Below are 17,337 nucleotides of genomic sequence, written 5' to 3' on the forward strand. Positions count from 1 at the left end.
GGTCAAGGCTTTGTGATGGCCACTCTAATACCTTGACTTTGTTGTCCTTAAGCCCTTTTGCCACAACTTTGGAAGTGTGCTTGGGGTCATTGTCCATTTGGAAGACCCATTTTTCGGCCAAGTTTTAACTTCCTGACCGATGTCTTGAGATGTTTCTTCAATATATCCATATAATTTTCTTTCCTCGTGATGCCATCTATTTTGTGAAGTGCACCAGTCCTTCCTGCAGCAAAGCACCCCCACAACATGATGCTGCCACCCCTGCACTTCACGGTTGGGGTTGTGTTCTTCGGCTTGAAAGCGTCCCCCTTTTTCCTCCAAACATAACTGTGGTCATTATGGCCAAACAGTCACTAGAACCAAAAATATTACTCCAGTGCTAGACTCCCTACACTGGCTTCCTGTTAAGGCAATGGCGCATTTCAAGGTTTTACTGCTAACCTACAAAGCGTTACATGGGCTTGCTCCTAACTATCTTTCCGATTTGGTCCTGCTGTACATACCTACACGTACGCTACGGTAACAAGACGCAGGCCTCCTAATTGTCCCTAGAATTTCTAGGCAGACAGCTGGAGGCAGGGCTTTCTCCTATAGACCTCCATTTTTTTTATGGAATGGTCTGCCTACCCATGTGAGAGACGCATACTCGGTCTCAACCTTTAAGTCTTTACTGAAGACTCATCTCTTCAGTAGGTCCTACGATTGAGTGTAGTCTGGCCCAGGAGTGTGAAGGTGAACGGAAAGGGACTGGAGCAACGAACCGCCCGTGCTGTCTCTGCCTGGCTGGTTCCCCTCGCTCCACTGGGATTCCCTGCCTCTAACCCTATTACAGGGGCTGAGTCACTGGCTTACTGGTGCTCTTCCATGCCGTCCCTAGGAGGGCTGCGACACTTGAGCGGGTTGAATCACTGACGTGGTCTTACTGTCTGGGTTGGCACCCCCTCCCCCTTGGGTTGTGCCGTGGCGGAGAGCTTTGTGGGCTATACTTGGCCTTGTCTCAGGATGGTAAATTGGTGGTTGAAGATATCCCTCTAGTGTTGTGGGGGCTGTGCTTTGGCAAAGTGGGTGAGGTTATATCCTTCCTGTTTGGCCCTGTCTGGGGGTATCATAGGATGGTGCCACTTTCTCCTGACCCCTCCTGTCTCAGCCTCCAGTATTTATGCTGCAGTAGTTTATGTGTCGGGCCCTAGGATCATGCATCAGGACTACCTGGCATGATGACTACTTGTTGTCCTCATTCCACCTGGCCGTGCTGCTGATCCAGTTTCAACTGTTCTACCTGCAGCTATGGAACCCGTACCTGTTCACTGTGATTACTGTTATTAGACCATGCTGGTAATTTATGAACATTTGAACATCTTGGCCATGTTCTGTTATAATCTCCACCCGGCACATCCAGAAGAGGACTGGCCACCCCTCATAGCCTGGTTCCTCTCTAGGTTTCTTTCTAGGGAGTTTTTCCTAGCCACTGAGCTTCTACACCTGCATTGCTTGCCGTTTGGGGTTTTAGGCTGGGTTTCTGTACAGCACTTTGATATATCAGCTGATGTAAGAAGGGCTATATAAATACATTTGATTTGATTATCTGTTGTCTTACCTAATATAATAATATATGCCATTTAGCAGACGCTTTTATCCAAAGCGACTTACAGTCATGTGTGCATACATTCTACGTATGGGTGGTCCCGGGGATCGAACCCACTACCCTGGCGTTACAAGCGCCATGCTCTACCAACTGAGCTACAGAAGGACCACTACCTGTTGTCTTAGCTAGCTCTCCCAATCAACACCTATGATTGCTTTATGCCTCACTGTATGTTTCTCTCAAATGTCAAAATGCCTTGTACACTGTTGTTTAGGATAGTTATCATTGTTTTAGTTTACTGCGGAGCCCCTAGTCTCACTCAACTTGCCTCATACCTCCTTTGTCCCACCTCCCACACATGCGGTGACTTCACCCAGCATAACTATCCCATCCAGAGATGCAACCTCTCATCATCACTCGGTGCCTGGGCTTACCTCCACAGTACCCGCACCCCACCATACCCCTGTCTGTGCATCATGCCTTGAATCTATTCTACTACACCCAGAAATCTGCTCATTTTATTCTCTGTCCACACTAGACGTCCAGTTCTGATAGCCTTCAGCCATACCCTCATCCTACTCCTCCTCTGTTCCGCAGGTGATGTGGAGGTTAACCCAAGCCCTGCGTGTCCCCAGGCACTCTCATTTGTTGACTTCTGTAACCGAAAAAGACATGGTTTCATGCATGTTAACCTCTCTGTGAGTAATGCTAGTTTCCTGAATTTCCGCCTGTCTGATGTGCCTAAAGTAAACTGCCTGTTACTCAGGCCAGAAGCTAGGATATACATATAATTGGTATAACTGGATAGAAAACACTCTAAAGTTTCTAAAACTGTTAAAATAATGTCTGACTATAACAGAACTGATATAGCAGGCGAAAACCCGAGAAATCTATCCTGAATTTTATTTTTTGGAGCTCAGTATTACTTCCAATGCAATGTTATTGAAATCTCATTTCCACCTCCCAGATTGCAGTTCCTATGGCTTCCACTAGATGTCAACAGTCTTTATACAAGGTTTTAGGCTTTAAAAAAGAAAAAATTATGAAGTATTAGTCGTCATTCTAAGTTGAGTGCCAGGGCAAAGTAGTCTTTTTGCGCGCATGAACGTGGGCACACTCTTCATTCTTTTCCTTAGCTATTGAACTTAGTAATCTACATCTGAAATATTAGGGTTATTCTGGATATTAGACCGCCTGAGGATTTACAACAAATATCGTTTTACTCTTTTGGACGAACTTTGCTGGTCATTTTTGGAATCCTTTGTATGCATGTTGAAGGACTGGATTATTGAATTCAATGGCGCAGACTAAACAGTATTTTTTTTGTGATATAAAGAATTTATCAATCAAAACAACAATTCATCGTGTAGCTGGGACCCTTGGGATTGCAAACAGAGGAAGATCTTCAAAAGTAATTGATTTATTTTATTGCTAGTTTGTGATTCTGTGTCCCCTGTGCTAGTTTGAAAAGGATGTTGTTGTGGGGTGCTGTCCTCAGACAATCACATGCTATACTTTCGCCGTAAAGCTGTTTTTAAATCTAACAACGCAGTTTGATTACCAAGATTCTAAGATAAAGAATCATGTATGACACTTGTATTTTCATGTTTAATTAAATGATTAATGAATGTTTAATATTACGATTTTGAATTTGGCGCGCTCCGATTTCACCGGATGTTGTCGAATTTGATCCCGCTAGCGGTATCTCCGCTGTAGGTGGTTTTTCACATCAGAAGCCTCCTCCCTAAGTTTGTTTTACTCCACCACCACTGATGTCCTAGCCGTATCTGAATCCTGGCTTAGGAAGGCCACCAAAAATTCTGAGATTTCCATCCCCAACGACAACATTTTCCGTCAAGATAGATCTGCCAAAGGAGGAGGAGTAAGCTTGCAAAGCTCTGTCATACTTTCCAGGTCTATGCCACAACAGTTCGAGCTTCTAATTTCCTTCTAAAAAGGAATCTCTCCAGAAATAAGTCTCTCACTGTTGCTGCCTGTTATTGGCCTCCCTCAGCTCCCAGCTGTCCCCTGGACACCATACAGTGGGGCAAAAAAGTATTTAGTCAGCCAGCCACCAATTGTGCAAGTTCTCCCACTTAAAGAGATAAGAGGCCTGTAATTTTCATCATAGGTAGTTTCAACTATGACAGGCAAAATGAGGGGGGAAAAAATCCAGAAAATCACATTGTAGGATTTTTTATGAATTTATTTGCAAATTATGGTGGAAAATAAGTATTTGGTCACCTACAAACAAGCAAGATTTCTGGCTCTCACAGACCTGTAACTTCTTCTTTAAGAGGCTCCTCTGTCCTCCACTCGTTACCTGTATTAATGGCACCTGTTTTAACTTGTTATCAGTATAAAAGACACCTGTCCACAACCTCAAACAGTCACACTTCAAACTCCACTATGGCCAAGACCAAAGAGCTGTCAAAGGACACCAGAAACAAAATTGTAGACCTGCACCAGGCTGGGAAGACTGAATCTGCAATAGGTACGCAGCTTGGTTTAAAGAAATCAACTGTGGGAGCAATTATTAGGAAATGGAAGACATACAAGACCACTGATAATCTCCCTCAATCTGGGGCTCCACGCAAGATCTCACCCCGTGGGGTCAAAATGATCACAAGAACGGTGAGCAAAAATCCCAGAACCACACTGGGGGACCTAGTGAATGACCTGCAGAGAGCTGGGACCAAAGTAACAAAGCCTACCGTCAGTAACACACTACTCCGCCAGGGACTCAAATCCTGCAGTGCCAGACGTGTCCCCCTGCTTAAGCCAGTACATGTCCAGCCCCGTCTGAAGTTTTCTAGGGAGCATTTGGATGATCCAGAAGAAGATTGAGAGAATGTCATATGGTCAGATGAAACCAAAATATAACTTTTTGGTAAAAACTCAACTCGTCATGTTTGGAGGACAAAGAATGCTGAGTTGCATCCAAAGAACACCATACCTACTGTGAAGCATGGGGGTGGAAACATCATGCTTTGGGGCGGTTTTCTGCAAAGGGACCAGGACGACTGATCTGTGTAAAGGAAAGAATGAATAGGGCCATGTATCGTGAGATTTTGAGTGAAAACCTCCTTCCATCAGCAAGGGCATTGAAGATGAAACATGGCTGGGTCTTTCAGCATGACAACGATCCCAATCACACCGCCCGGGCAACGAAGGAGTGGCTTCTTAAGAAGCATTTCAAGGTCCTGGAATGGCTTAGCCAGTCTCCAGATCTCAACCCCATAGAAAATCTTTGGAGGGAGTTGAAAGTCTGTGTTGCCCAGCAACAGCCCCAAAACATCACTGCTCTAGAGGAGATCTGCATGGAGGAATGGGCCAAAATACCAGCAACAGTATGTGAAAACCTTGTGAAGACTTACAGAAAACATTTGACCTCTGTCATTGTTGGCAAAGGGTATATAACAAAGTATTGAGAAACTTTTGTTATTGACCAAATACTTATTTTCCACCATAATTTGCAAATAGATTCATGATTTTCTGGATGAAAAAATTCCCATTTTGTCTGTCATAGTTGAAGTGTACCTATGATGAAAATTACAGGCCTCATCTTTTTAAGTGGGAGAACTTGCACAATTGGTGGCTGACTAAATACTTTTTTGCCCCACTGTGTGTGAATTGATTTCCCCCATCTATCTTCAGAGTTCGTTCTGTTAGGTGACCTAAACTGGGATATGCTTAACACACCGGCAGTCCTACAATCTAAGCTAGATGCCATCGACCTGACATTAGCCATTAGCCTATAACTAGCAAAGCAAATTGCTCTGAGATATGAATAATAACATCATACACATAATGTTAGCTAGCGAGCCAGCCAGTTAACGTTAGCTAGCTAACAGTATACTTTAACTTGAAATTAAAATAACTTTGTCAAAATTAGAAATGTGTAATATCTGAATGTAGCTAGCTACTCTCTTACATCATGGATGGATGCCTCTCCCTGTCATAGATTCCATGGTTGCCCTTAGTATGAAGATGTCATTCGGAGACACGTGTTTTCTCCAATGGATGCCTCTCCCTGTCATAGATTCCATGGTTGCCCTTAGTATGAAGATGTCATTCGGAGACACGTGTTTTCTCCATGTCCTTAGCTATCATACTCTTAACTCCACTGGTTTCAAAACTCCAGACACTCAAAAACTGAGTTTTAAAGCCGCAATAGACAGGATTACATACACATACTGACCAGCTCAAATAGACAGAAGCTTGCTATATGGCAGACCAATCTGAACTCCTCTCTCAGCATGTCCAGCCCACTCATTATCTCAGCCAATCATGGCTAGCGGGAAAGTTGCTCACCTTTTCTGTGGCTAAACCAACTAGGCTAGTCATTTACCTATTTTATTTGTATTTACAGATGTCATACAAGTCTGTTATTAATGGGCTAGGTGGGAGGCTAGCACCCCACCTCGACAACATCCGGTGAAATTGCAGAGCGCGAAATTAAAAATACAAAAATTAAACATTCATGAAAATACAAGTGTCAAAGCTTAACTTCTTGTTAATCCAGCCGCTTTGTCAGATTTCAAAAAGGCTTTACAGCGAAAGCATACCAATGCGATTATCTGACAGCTCCCCGCATACACCAGCATTAAAAACATTTTTCAAACCACCATAGGCATCACAAAAATCAGAAATGGCGATTAAAATAAATCACTTACCTTTGAAGATCTTCCTCTGTTTGCAATCCCAAGGGTCCCAGCTACACAACAAATGGTTGTTTTTTTCTATAAAGTCCTTCTTTATATCCCAAAAAAGTCAGTTTAGTTGGTGCATTTGATTCAGTAATCCACCCTTTCCACTCATTCAACTTGCAAACAAAGGAATCCTACTAGCTCATTTTTCAAAAAACAAGACTAAAACCCTTTCTAAATACTGACATCTAGTGTAAGCCATAGGAACTCTAATCTGGGAGGAATTCCTTTGAATATCCCATAGACAAGCATTGGAATGGCCTGTGACCTCCAAAATAAAACTTACGGATGGATTCTCCTCGGATTTTCACCTGCCATATCAGTTCTGTTTTTCTCACAGACATTTTAACAGTTTTAGGAACTTCAGAGTTTTCTATCCAATGCTACCAATTATATTTTACTTATATCATATCCTAGCTTCTGGGCCTGAGTAACAGGCAGTTTACTTTGGGCACGTCAGTCATCCGAACTTCAGAATACTGCCCCCTAGCCTTAAGAAGTTATTAAGGCACATGAAAGTTCACATGTTCCAGAAGGCATTTCTGACAAAAAAAAACGTTTACGTTCAAATGGCTCTCCTGTGAAGTAGTGACCCGCGACATACACCTAGTTTCCTGAAACGAGTGACAAATAAGCAATGAGAAACGCCAGTCCATCATTACTTTAAGACATGAAGGTCAGTCAATTTGGAACATTTTGAGAACTTTGAAAGTTTCTTCAAGTGCAGTTGCAAAAACCATCAAGCGCTTTGATGAAACTGGCTCTCATGAGGACCGCCACAGGAAAGGAAGATCCAGAGTTACATCAGCTACAGAGGATAAGTTCATTAGAGTTATCAGCCTCAGAAATTGCAGCCCAAATAAATGCGTCAGAGTTCAAGTAACAGACACATCTCAACATCAACTGTCCAGAGGAGACTGTGTGAATCAGGCCTTCATGGTCGAATTGCTGCAAAGAAACCACTACTAAAGGACACCAATAATAAGAAGAGACTTGCTTGGGCCAAGAAACACGAGCAATGGTCATTAGACCGGTGGAAATCTGTCCTTTTGGTCTGATGAGCCCAAATTTGAGATTTATGGTTCTGACCTTTTGTGAGACGCAGAGTAGGTGAACGGATGATCTCCGCATGTGTGGTTCCCACTGTGAAGCATGGAGGAGGAGGTGTGATGGTGTGGGGGTGCTTTAACCTGTTGCGACTCTAGGGGCAGTGTTTTCATTTTTGGATAAAAAACGTTCCCGTTTTCAACGTGATATTTTGTCACGACAAGATGCTCGACTATGCATATAATTGACAGTTTTGGATAGAAAACACTCTGACGTTTCCAAAACTGCAAAGATATTGTCTGTGAGTGCAACAGAACTGATGTTACAGGCGAAACCCAGATAAAAATCCAATCAGGAAGTGCCGCATTTTTAAAAACCGCTTCATGCCAATGACTCCTTATATGGCTGTGAATGGGCTACGAATGAGCTTACGCTTTCTACGTATTCCCCAAGGTGTCTACAGCATTGTGACGTCTTTTTACGCATTTGTTGATGAATAGCCGTAAGGGACCACATTGGGAAAGTGGTCACATGATGGCTCCCGCAGAAAATCTTGCGTAAAGTACTGAGGTAGCCATTATTCCAATCGCTTCTAATGAGAAACCAATTGTCCCGACGGATATATTATCGAATAGATATGTGAAAAACTCCTTGAGGATTGATTCTAAACAACGTTTGCCATGTTTCTGTCAATATTATGGAGCTAATTTGGAAAAAGGTTTGGCGTTGTAGTGACCGCATTTTCCTGTCGATTTCTCAGCCAAACGTGAAGAACAAACGGGAGCTATTTCGCCTACAAAAATAATATTTTTGGAAAAAAGGAACATTTGCTATCTTACTGGAAGTCTCCTGAGTGAAAACATCCGAAGTTCTTCAAAGGTAAATTATTTAATTTGATTGCTTTTCTTATTTTCGTGAAAATGTTGCCTGCCTCTAGCAGAGCCTAGCATAGCATTATGCCATGATAAACTTAAACAAATGCTTGTCTAGCGTTGGCTGTAAAGCATATTTTGAAAATCTGAGATGACAGGGTGATTAACAAAAGGCTAAGCTGTGTGTCAATATATTTAATTTGTGATTTTCATGAATAGGAATATTTTCTAGGAAGATTTATGTCCGCTGTGCTATGCTAATTAGTTTGAGGCGATGATTACGCTCCCGGATCCGGGTTTGAGAGTCGCAATAAGTAGTGGTGACATTGTCTGATTTATTTACCATTCAAAACACGTAACCAGCATGGCTACCACAGCATTCTGCAGCAATACGCCATCCCATCTGGTTTGCACTTAGTCCCACTATCATTTGTTTTTCACAGGACAATGACCCAACACCTCCAGGTTGTGTAAGGGCTATTTGACCAAGGAGAGGGATGGAGTGCTGCATCAGATGACCTGGCCTCCACAGTCATCTGACCTCAACCCAATTGAGATGGTTTGGGATGAGTTGGACCGCAGAGTGAAGGAGAGATTGAGAGTGAAGGAAAAGCAGCCAACGTGCTCAGCATTCCAGGTGAAGCTGGTTGAGAGAATGCCAAGAGTGTGCAAAGCTGTCAAGGCAAAGGAAGACTACTTTGAAGAAACTAAAATATATTTTAGTATTTAACACTTTTTAAAAGTTTCTGCATGGTTCCATGTGTTATTTCATAGTTTATGTCTTCACTATTATTCGACAATGTAGAAAATAGTCCAATTCAGAACATCCCTTGAATGAGTACGTTTGTCCAAACTTTTGACTAGTACTCTAATATACAGTGCATTCGGAAAGTATTCAGACCCCTTGACTTTTCACATTTTGTTACTTTACAACCTTATTCTATAATTGTTTAAATATTTTTTTCCCTCATCGATCTCCACATAGTACCCCATAATGACAAAACGAAAACAGGTTTTTAGAAATGTTTGCAAATGTATTAAAAATAATAACAGAAATGCCTTATTTACATAAGTCATACCCTTCGCTATGAGACTCAAAATTGAGCTCGGGTGCATCCTGTTTTCATTGATCATCCTTGAGATATTTCTACAAATTGATTGGAGTCCACCTGTGGTTAATTGGACATGATTTGGAAAGGTACACACCTGTCTATTTAAAGTCCCACAGTTGACAGTGAATGTCAGAGCAAAACCCAAGCAATGAGGTCAATGGAAGTGTCCGTAGAGCTCAGAGACAGGATTGTGTCGAGGCACAGATGTGGAGAAGGGTACCAAAACATGTCTTCAGCATTGAAGGTCCCCAAGAACAAAGTGGCCTTCATCATTCTTAAATTACGTTTGGAACCACCAAGATTCTTCCAAGAACTTGCCACCCAGCCAAACTGAGCAATCAGGGGAGAAGGGCCTTGGTTAGGGAGATGACCAAGAGCCCGATGGTCACTCTGACAGAGCTCCAGAGTTTCTCTTTTGAGATGGGGGAAGCTTCCCAAAGGACAACCATCTCTGCAACCCTCCAAATATCTGACCTTTTATGTAGAATGGCCAGACGGAAGCCACTTTTAAATAAAAGGCATATGACAACCTGCTTGGAGTTTGTCAAAAGGCACCTAAACTAGTCGGGATCGAGGGAAAGATTAACGGAGCAAAGTACAGAGAAATCAATGAAAACCTGCTCCAGATTTCTCTGTACTTTGCTCCGTTCATCTTTCCCTCAAGCCTGACCAGTCTCCCAGTCCCTGCTACTGAAAAATATCCCCACAGCATGATACTGCCACCACCATGTTTCACCGTAGGCATGGTGTCAGGTTTCCTCCAGACATATGCACAAATGTCTAAAAATATTAGTTTTTGCTTTATCATTCTGGGGTACTGTGTGTAGATTGATGGGGGGGGGACGATGTAATTAATTTTAGAATAAGGCTGTAACGTAACAAAATGTGGAGAAAGTCAAGGGATCTGAATACTTTTCCAAATTTACATTTACATTTAAGTCATTCTCTGTATATCACTGTATATAAAAAAATATAAATGCGACATGCAACAATTTAAAAAGATTTTACTGAGTTACAGTTCATTTAAGAAAATCAGTCAATTGAAATACATTTGTTATACCCTAATCTATGGATTTCAGATGACTGGGAATACAGATGCATCTGTTGGTCACAGATACCTTTAAAAATGGTAAGGGGCGTGGATCAGACAACCAGTCAATTTCTGGTGTGACCACCATTTGCCTCATGCAGCGTGACACAGGCTGTTGATTGTGGAATGATGTGCCACTCCTCTTCAATGGATGTGCGAAGTTTCTGGATATTGCCAGGAACTTGAACATGCTGTCGTACACTTTGGTCCAAAGCATCCTAAACATGCTCAATGGGTGTCATGTCTGAGTATGCAAGCCATGGAAGAACTGGCACATTTTCAGCTTCCAGAAATTGTGTATAGATCCTTGTGACATGGGGCGTGCATTATCTTGCTGAAACATGAGGCGATGACGGTGGATGAAGGACACGACAATTGGCCTCAGGATCTCGTCAAAGTATTTCTGTGCATTCAGATTCCCTTCGAATGCACTTTGGTGAACTTTGTTCACAATATTGACCTTGCAAACGGCTCGCCCACACGGCTCGCCCACACGATGCCATACGCGTGGTCTGCAGTTGTGAGGCCGATTGGACGTGCGAAACTCTAAAATGCAATTGAGGTCGCTTATTGCAGAGAAATTAACATTAAATTCTCTGTCCACAGCTCTGGTGGACATTCCTGCAGTCAGCATGCCAATTGCATGCTCCCTCAAAACTTGAGACATCTGTGGTATTATGTTGTGTGACAAAACTGCACATTTTAAAGTGGCCTTTTATTGTCCACATCACAAGGTGCAGCTGTGTAATCATAATTCTGTGGAATCAGCTTCTTGATATGTCACACCTGTCAGGGGGATTATCTTGGCAGAGAAATGCTCACAAACAGGGATGTAATCAAATTTGTGCACAAAATTTGAGAGAAATAAGCTTTCTGGGATCTTTTATTTCAGCTCATGAAACAACACTGTGTGTGTGTGTGTGTGTGTGTGTGTGTGTGTGTGTGTGTGTGTGTGTGTGTGTGTGTGTGTGTGTGTGTGTGTGTGTGTGTGTGTGTGTGTGTGTGTGTGTGTGTGTGTGTGTGTGTGTGTGTGTCTAAACTCAGCAAGAACAGAAACGTCATCTCACTGTCTATTTTCAGCAAACTTAACGTGTAAATATTTGTGTGAACATAATATTCAACAACTGAGACATAAACTGAACAAGTTCCACAGACGTGACTAACATAAATGTAATAATGTGACCCTGAACAAAGGGGAGCTCAAAATCAAAAGTAACAGTCAGTATCTTGTGTTGCCACCAGCTGCATTAAGTACTGCAGTGCATCTCCTCCTCATGGACTGCATCAGATTTGCCAGTTCTTGCTGTGAGATGTTACCCCACTCTCCCACCACGGCACCTGCAAGTTCCCGGACATTTCTGGGGGGAATGGCCCTAGCCCTAGCACTCACCCTCCGATCCAACAGGTCCCAGACGTGCTAAATGGGATTGAGATCCGGGCTCGTCGCTGGCAGAACACTGACATTCCTGTCTTGCAGGAAATCACGCACAGAACAAGCAGTATGGCTGGTGGCATTGTCATGTCAGGATGAGCCTGCAGGAAGGGTACCACATAAGGGAGGAGGATGTCTTCCCTGTAACATAGGCAACGTTGTTGCCGGTGATGTCTGGTGAGGACATGCCTTACAACAGGCCTACACGCGCTCAGTCCAGCCTCTCTCAGCCTATTGCTGACAGTCTGAGCACTGATGGAGGGATTGTGCATTCCTGGTGTAACTCGGGCAGTTGTTGTTGCCATTCTGTACCTGTCCCGCAGGTGTAATGTTCGGATGTACCGATTCTGTGCAGGTGTCGTTGCACATGGTCTGTCACTGCGAGGATGATCAGATGTCCGTCCTGTCTCCCTGTAGCACTGTCTTAGGCGTCTCACAGTACAGACATTGCAATTCATTGCCCTGGCCACATCTGCAGTCCTCATACCTCCTTGCAGCATGCCTAAGGCACATTCACTCAGATGAACAGGGACCATGGGCATCTTTTCTTTTGGTGTGTTTCAGAGTCAGTAGAAAGGCCTCTTTAGTGTCCTAAGTTTTCATAACTGTGACCTTAATTGCCTACCGTCTATCTGCAAGCTGTTAGTGTCTTAACAACCATTCCACAGGTTCATGTTCATAATTTTTTTATGGTTCATTGAACAAGCATGGGAAACAGTGTTTAAACCCTTTACAATGAGGATCTGTGAAGTTATTTGGATTTTTACTAATTATCTTTGAAAGACAGGGTCCTGAAAAGGGGGAAAACATTTTTTTTTGCCTAGTATGTATATATTGTATATATTATACAGTGCTGTGAAAAAGTACTTGCCCCTTCCCTGATTTCTTTTTTTTTTGCACATTTCTCACACTTAAATGTTTCAGGTCATCAAACAAATGTTAATATTACACAAAGATAACCCAAGTAAACACAAAGTGCAGTTTTTAAGTGATCATTTTATTTGTCTCATCGCGCACAAGCGACTCCTGTGGCGGGCAGTACGCGGTGTTTCCTCCGACACATTGGTGCAGCTAGCTTCCGGGTTGGATGCGCGCTGTGTTAAGAAGCAGTGCGGTTTGGTTGGGTTGTGTATCGGAGGACGCATGACTTTCAACCTTCGTCTCTACCGAGCCTGTACGCGAGTTGTAGCGATGAGTCAAGATAGTAGCTACTAATAATTGGATACCACGAAATTGGAGAGAAAAAAGGGGGTAAAAATTCAAAACAAAAAAAAAACACAAAAAATAGAACCTGTCTGACAAAGTGAAGTAGACCAAAAGATCTCAAAAAGCGTGACATCATGCCGCGATCCAAAGAGATTCAGGAACAGACGAGAAACAAAGTAATTGACATCTATCAGTCTGGAAAGGGTTACAAAGCCATTTCTAAAGTTTTGGGACTCCAGCGAATCACGGTGAGAGCCATTATCCACAAATGGAGAAAATGTGGAACAGTGGTGAACCTTCCCAGGAGTGGCCGGCCTACCAAAATTACCCCAAGAGCGCAGCGACGACTCATCCAAGAGGTCACAAAAGAAACCACAACAACATCTAAAGAACTGCAGGCCTCCGTTAAGGTCAGTGCTCATGACTCAACCATAAGAAAGAGACTGGGCAAAAATGTTATCCATGGCAGAGTTCCAAGGTGAAAACCACTGCTGACCAAAAATAACATCATGCTCGTCTCACTTTTGGCAAAAAAAAACATCTTGATGATCCCCAAAACCTTTGGGAAAATATTCTGTGGACTGACGAGACAAAAGTTGAACTGTTTGGAAGGACTGCGTCCCGTTACATCTGGCATAAAAGTAACACAGCATTTCAGAAAAAGAACATCATACCAACAGTCAAATATGGTGGTGGTAGTGTGATGGTCTGGGGCTGCTTTGCAGCTTCAGGAACAGAATGACTTGCTATGATTGATGGAATGATTGATATGATTGATGCTCTTCCGAAAAATCCTGAAGGAGAATGTGACCTCAAGCTGAAGCGCACTTGGTTCTGCAGCAGGACAATGATCCAAAACACACCAGCAAGTCCATCTCTGAATGGCTTAAGAGAAAAAAAAGACGGTTTTTGAGTGGCCTAGTCAAAGTCTGAACTTTAATCCGATTGAGTTGCTGTGGCGTGACATTAAAAAGGTGGTTCATGCTCAAACCCTCCAATGTGGCTGAATTAAAACAGTTCTGCAAAGAATAGTGGGTCAAAATTCCTCCACAGGGATGTGAAAGACTCATTGCCAGTTATCGCAAAAGCTTGATTGCAGTTGTTGCTGCTGAGGGTGGCACAACCAGTTATTCGGTTTAGTGGGTAATTAATTTTTCACATAGGGCCAAGAAGGTTCATATGGCTTTTTTTCCCTTAATAAATCAAATCATCACTTATCTGCATTTTGTGTTTACTTGGGTTATCTTTGTGTAATATTTAAATTTGTTTGATCTGAAACATTTAAGTGTGACAAATGTGCAAAAAAAATAAGATATCAGGAAGGGGAAAATACTTTTTCACAGCACTGTATTTACACTGAGTGTACAAAACATTTAAGGACACCTGCTCCTTCCATGAAAAGATTTGGTATGGGTCCCCAGATTCTCAAAATGTTCTATAGCTGCACCATCGAGAGCATCCTGACTGTATCACCGCCTGGTGTGGCAACTGCTAAGCATCTGGCCATAAGGCGCAACGGAGGGTAGTGCGTACGGCCAAGTACATGACTAGCTCCCTGACATCCAGGACCTGTATACTAGGCTGTGTCAGAGGAAGGCCCAAAACATTGTCAGACACCAGTCACCAAAGTCATAGACTGTTTTTTTCTGCAACCTCATGGCAAGCGGTACCGCAGCGCCAAGTCTAGGACCAAAAGGCTCCTTAACAGCTTCACCCCCAGCCATAAGACTGCTCAAATATTAATCAAATGGCCACCTGGACTATTTACTTTCTTTTTACACTGCTGCTACTCGCTGTTTATTATCTATGCATAGTCACTTTACAAATGACCTCGACTAACCGCACATTGACCCGGTACTGCTTTTTTTCCCACTTGAGTATTTTCTTAACTCCATTTCTTCAGTCAGTGTAGGTAAAGGGGAGAAGGCTGGTTAAAGAAGGAGTTTTATTCCTTGAGACAATTGAGACATTGATTGTGTCTGTGTGCCATTCAGAGGGTGAATGGGAAAGACAAAATATTTAAGTGCCTTTGAACGGGGTATGGTAGTAGGTGCGCACCTGTTTGAGTGTGTCAAGAACTGCAACGCTGCTGAGTTTTTCATCCTCAACAGTTTCCCTGTGTATGAAGAATGGTCCACCACCAAAAGGATATCCATCTAACTTGACAACTGTGGGAAGCATTGGAGGCAACACTGGCCAGCATCCCTGTTGAACACTTTAAACACTTTGTAGAGACCATGCCCTGATGAGTTGAGGCTGTTCTGAGGGCAGAAGGGGTAGCAACTTAATATTAGGAAGGTGTTCCTCGTGTTTGTTTTTTTACACTCAGTATATGTGTTGAGCTTTAAAGATTGTTTTTGTTTTTGTTTTTGTTTATGTTGGGCTTTAGCTGAGATCTTTCTTTACAGAGTCAAGTATATTTGTCCAGGTCTCAATTGTCCCTTGACAAGCACTATTCATTCTCGCTGTCGATAATGTTATAACTTCTAATAGTAACTGTATCCACTTGCGGATTGGGAGAGAGTGAGGTGATTGCCATCTAAGAGCCAACATTTTTTTCCAACAGTGCTGCCTGCCAGTAGTAATTGTCTCTGATTAATTGAGCGATTCAATAAGTTATCATCGTTAAGTAACATAACAGATGCAACGCCTTGAATATTTACATTCATGCACTTCAAAATGAACTTTGTCCTAGAAGAATTTAACTGCAGGGTAGTCCCACATCACATCATAAGGAATGTGCCTGCCTTATTTAAGGGACACAATGAACAGTTGGGAGTTGGGGAAAATGTAATCGTAAAACTTTTCCTTGGTGTTAAGTACAGTCTGTGAACAAATGTAAAATGTATAAATTGATGGTTCGGCTTACGGGATGCCAAAGTCATATTTTTCCATGTTCCAGTTAAAGGGTTGTTCAGATCCACTTAGATCTGTGGACCATACTTTTTTTAAATTGCTAGCTCAGAATTAGAGCTTTCCAAAAGTTACATATTATGGAGATCAGTCCTTTCAGGATCCCCGATTAAAAAAATATATATATAAATAAAAGAGAAACTTGGTTTATATAAGGCTATGGTTGTAGTTGAAGTACTTAGCTGTAAGCTGGTGATCTGGCAGAGGAAAACAACACTAGCTCTAACAATAGCTAAGGCGTTAAAGATAAGATCTATCTACAGGAGTTCTATTGTTACACTGTGCTAACAGTAGGCTGGAAGCTCGCCAATAAACAAATCTCACTTTCCCATTCGAAGGGTTATCACTGCGCGTGTGTGTGTGAGCGCAATTGTGCATGCAGGCAGGCAGGTGTGTACTGTACAGTGCCTCTGTGTGTTCTAGTCATGCTGGTACAGGTTGCCCTCTAGTGGAGATTATAGGAACAGTGAGAAAGATGCACCGTGATAGTGGAGTTTTATCATGTTTTCCAAGCTCAACACAAGTCTTTCTCCCCCCCTACACATCCTCTTACCTCACTGATAACTGTAATCAGCATCACATCCCTCCAATAGACATGTATGACAAATATTTATATTCTCTCTCTCTCTCTCTCTCTCTCTCTCTCTCTCTCTCTCTCTCTGAGCAGGAAGCAGACTGCAGCCAATACCCACTTGGCAGGCTTCTCCTTGGTCTTGAGGTTGAAGGTCCAGATGGTGGGGCCCCTCATACAGGTCTTGTTGATGGGTCTCCTGGTGTTCCACCGGTACCACCTTGATGAAGATCGGCATGTTGGGTGTCAGCTCCTTCTGGGTGTCCCAGCGCGCCCCTGCGCACACACACACACTGTATAAAGGGTTGAACTCTAAAGATAGACACATTTGTCATCACTCCAACCCCTGTGACATCGCCACATTGTGTGTTTGTACAGCACTGTAGATACAGACTTAACAGATCCCTTAGTTTATCAATGCTTGAAATATAATACTGTTTTTACTGCTGTGTTTTCATTGAAATGCAAACATTCGCTACATATAGACCAGCAGGTGGAACTGTAGCACAGGATGTTTTGTACATTCAATAAATTCTCATTTGTTCTGTATTGACAGAGTGGAATCTGGTACATGAGTCTGTGACTAAATAGCTGGGTGTGTGTCTAAGGGGGAATACACTAACGTGTGTATGTGTGAAGGTGACTAGACAAACAGGTGTGTACAGCTGTGTATGGAGTATTTGCGTCATCATGATTATTTGGCCGGTAAAACTTTGCTTCTTGAAAGTCCAATATCTTGAAAACTTGACTGCTGACATGCAAAACATTTTGGGACTGTATCAACAGCGGACTAATAAATA

General features: G+C 42.6%; 1 protein-coding gene across 1 annotated transcript in view; it reads left to right on the forward strand.

The window, feature by feature from the left end:
- The window catches only part of LOC124038439 (CDP-diacylglycerol--glycerol-3-phosphate 3-phosphatidyltransferase, mitochondrial-like), a 42,862-nt gene extending 25,525 nt beyond the window's left edge, over positions 1 to 17,337 (forward strand). The window contains exon 10 of the mRNA XM_046354321.1: positions 16,634 to 17,337. The gene's annotated coding sequence lies outside the window, so the exon portion shown is untranslated. The remainder of the gene's footprint in view (positions 1 to 16,633) is intronic.

This window comes from Oncorhynchus gorbuscha, linkage group LG06 (genome assembly GCF_021184085.1).
Source record: "Oncorhynchus gorbuscha isolate QuinsamMale2020 ecotype Even-year linkage group LG06, OgorEven_v1.0, whole genome shotgun sequence".
Classification (NCBI taxonomy): Eukaryota; Metazoa; Chordata; class Actinopteri; order Salmoniformes; family Salmonidae; genus Oncorhynchus; species Oncorhynchus gorbuscha.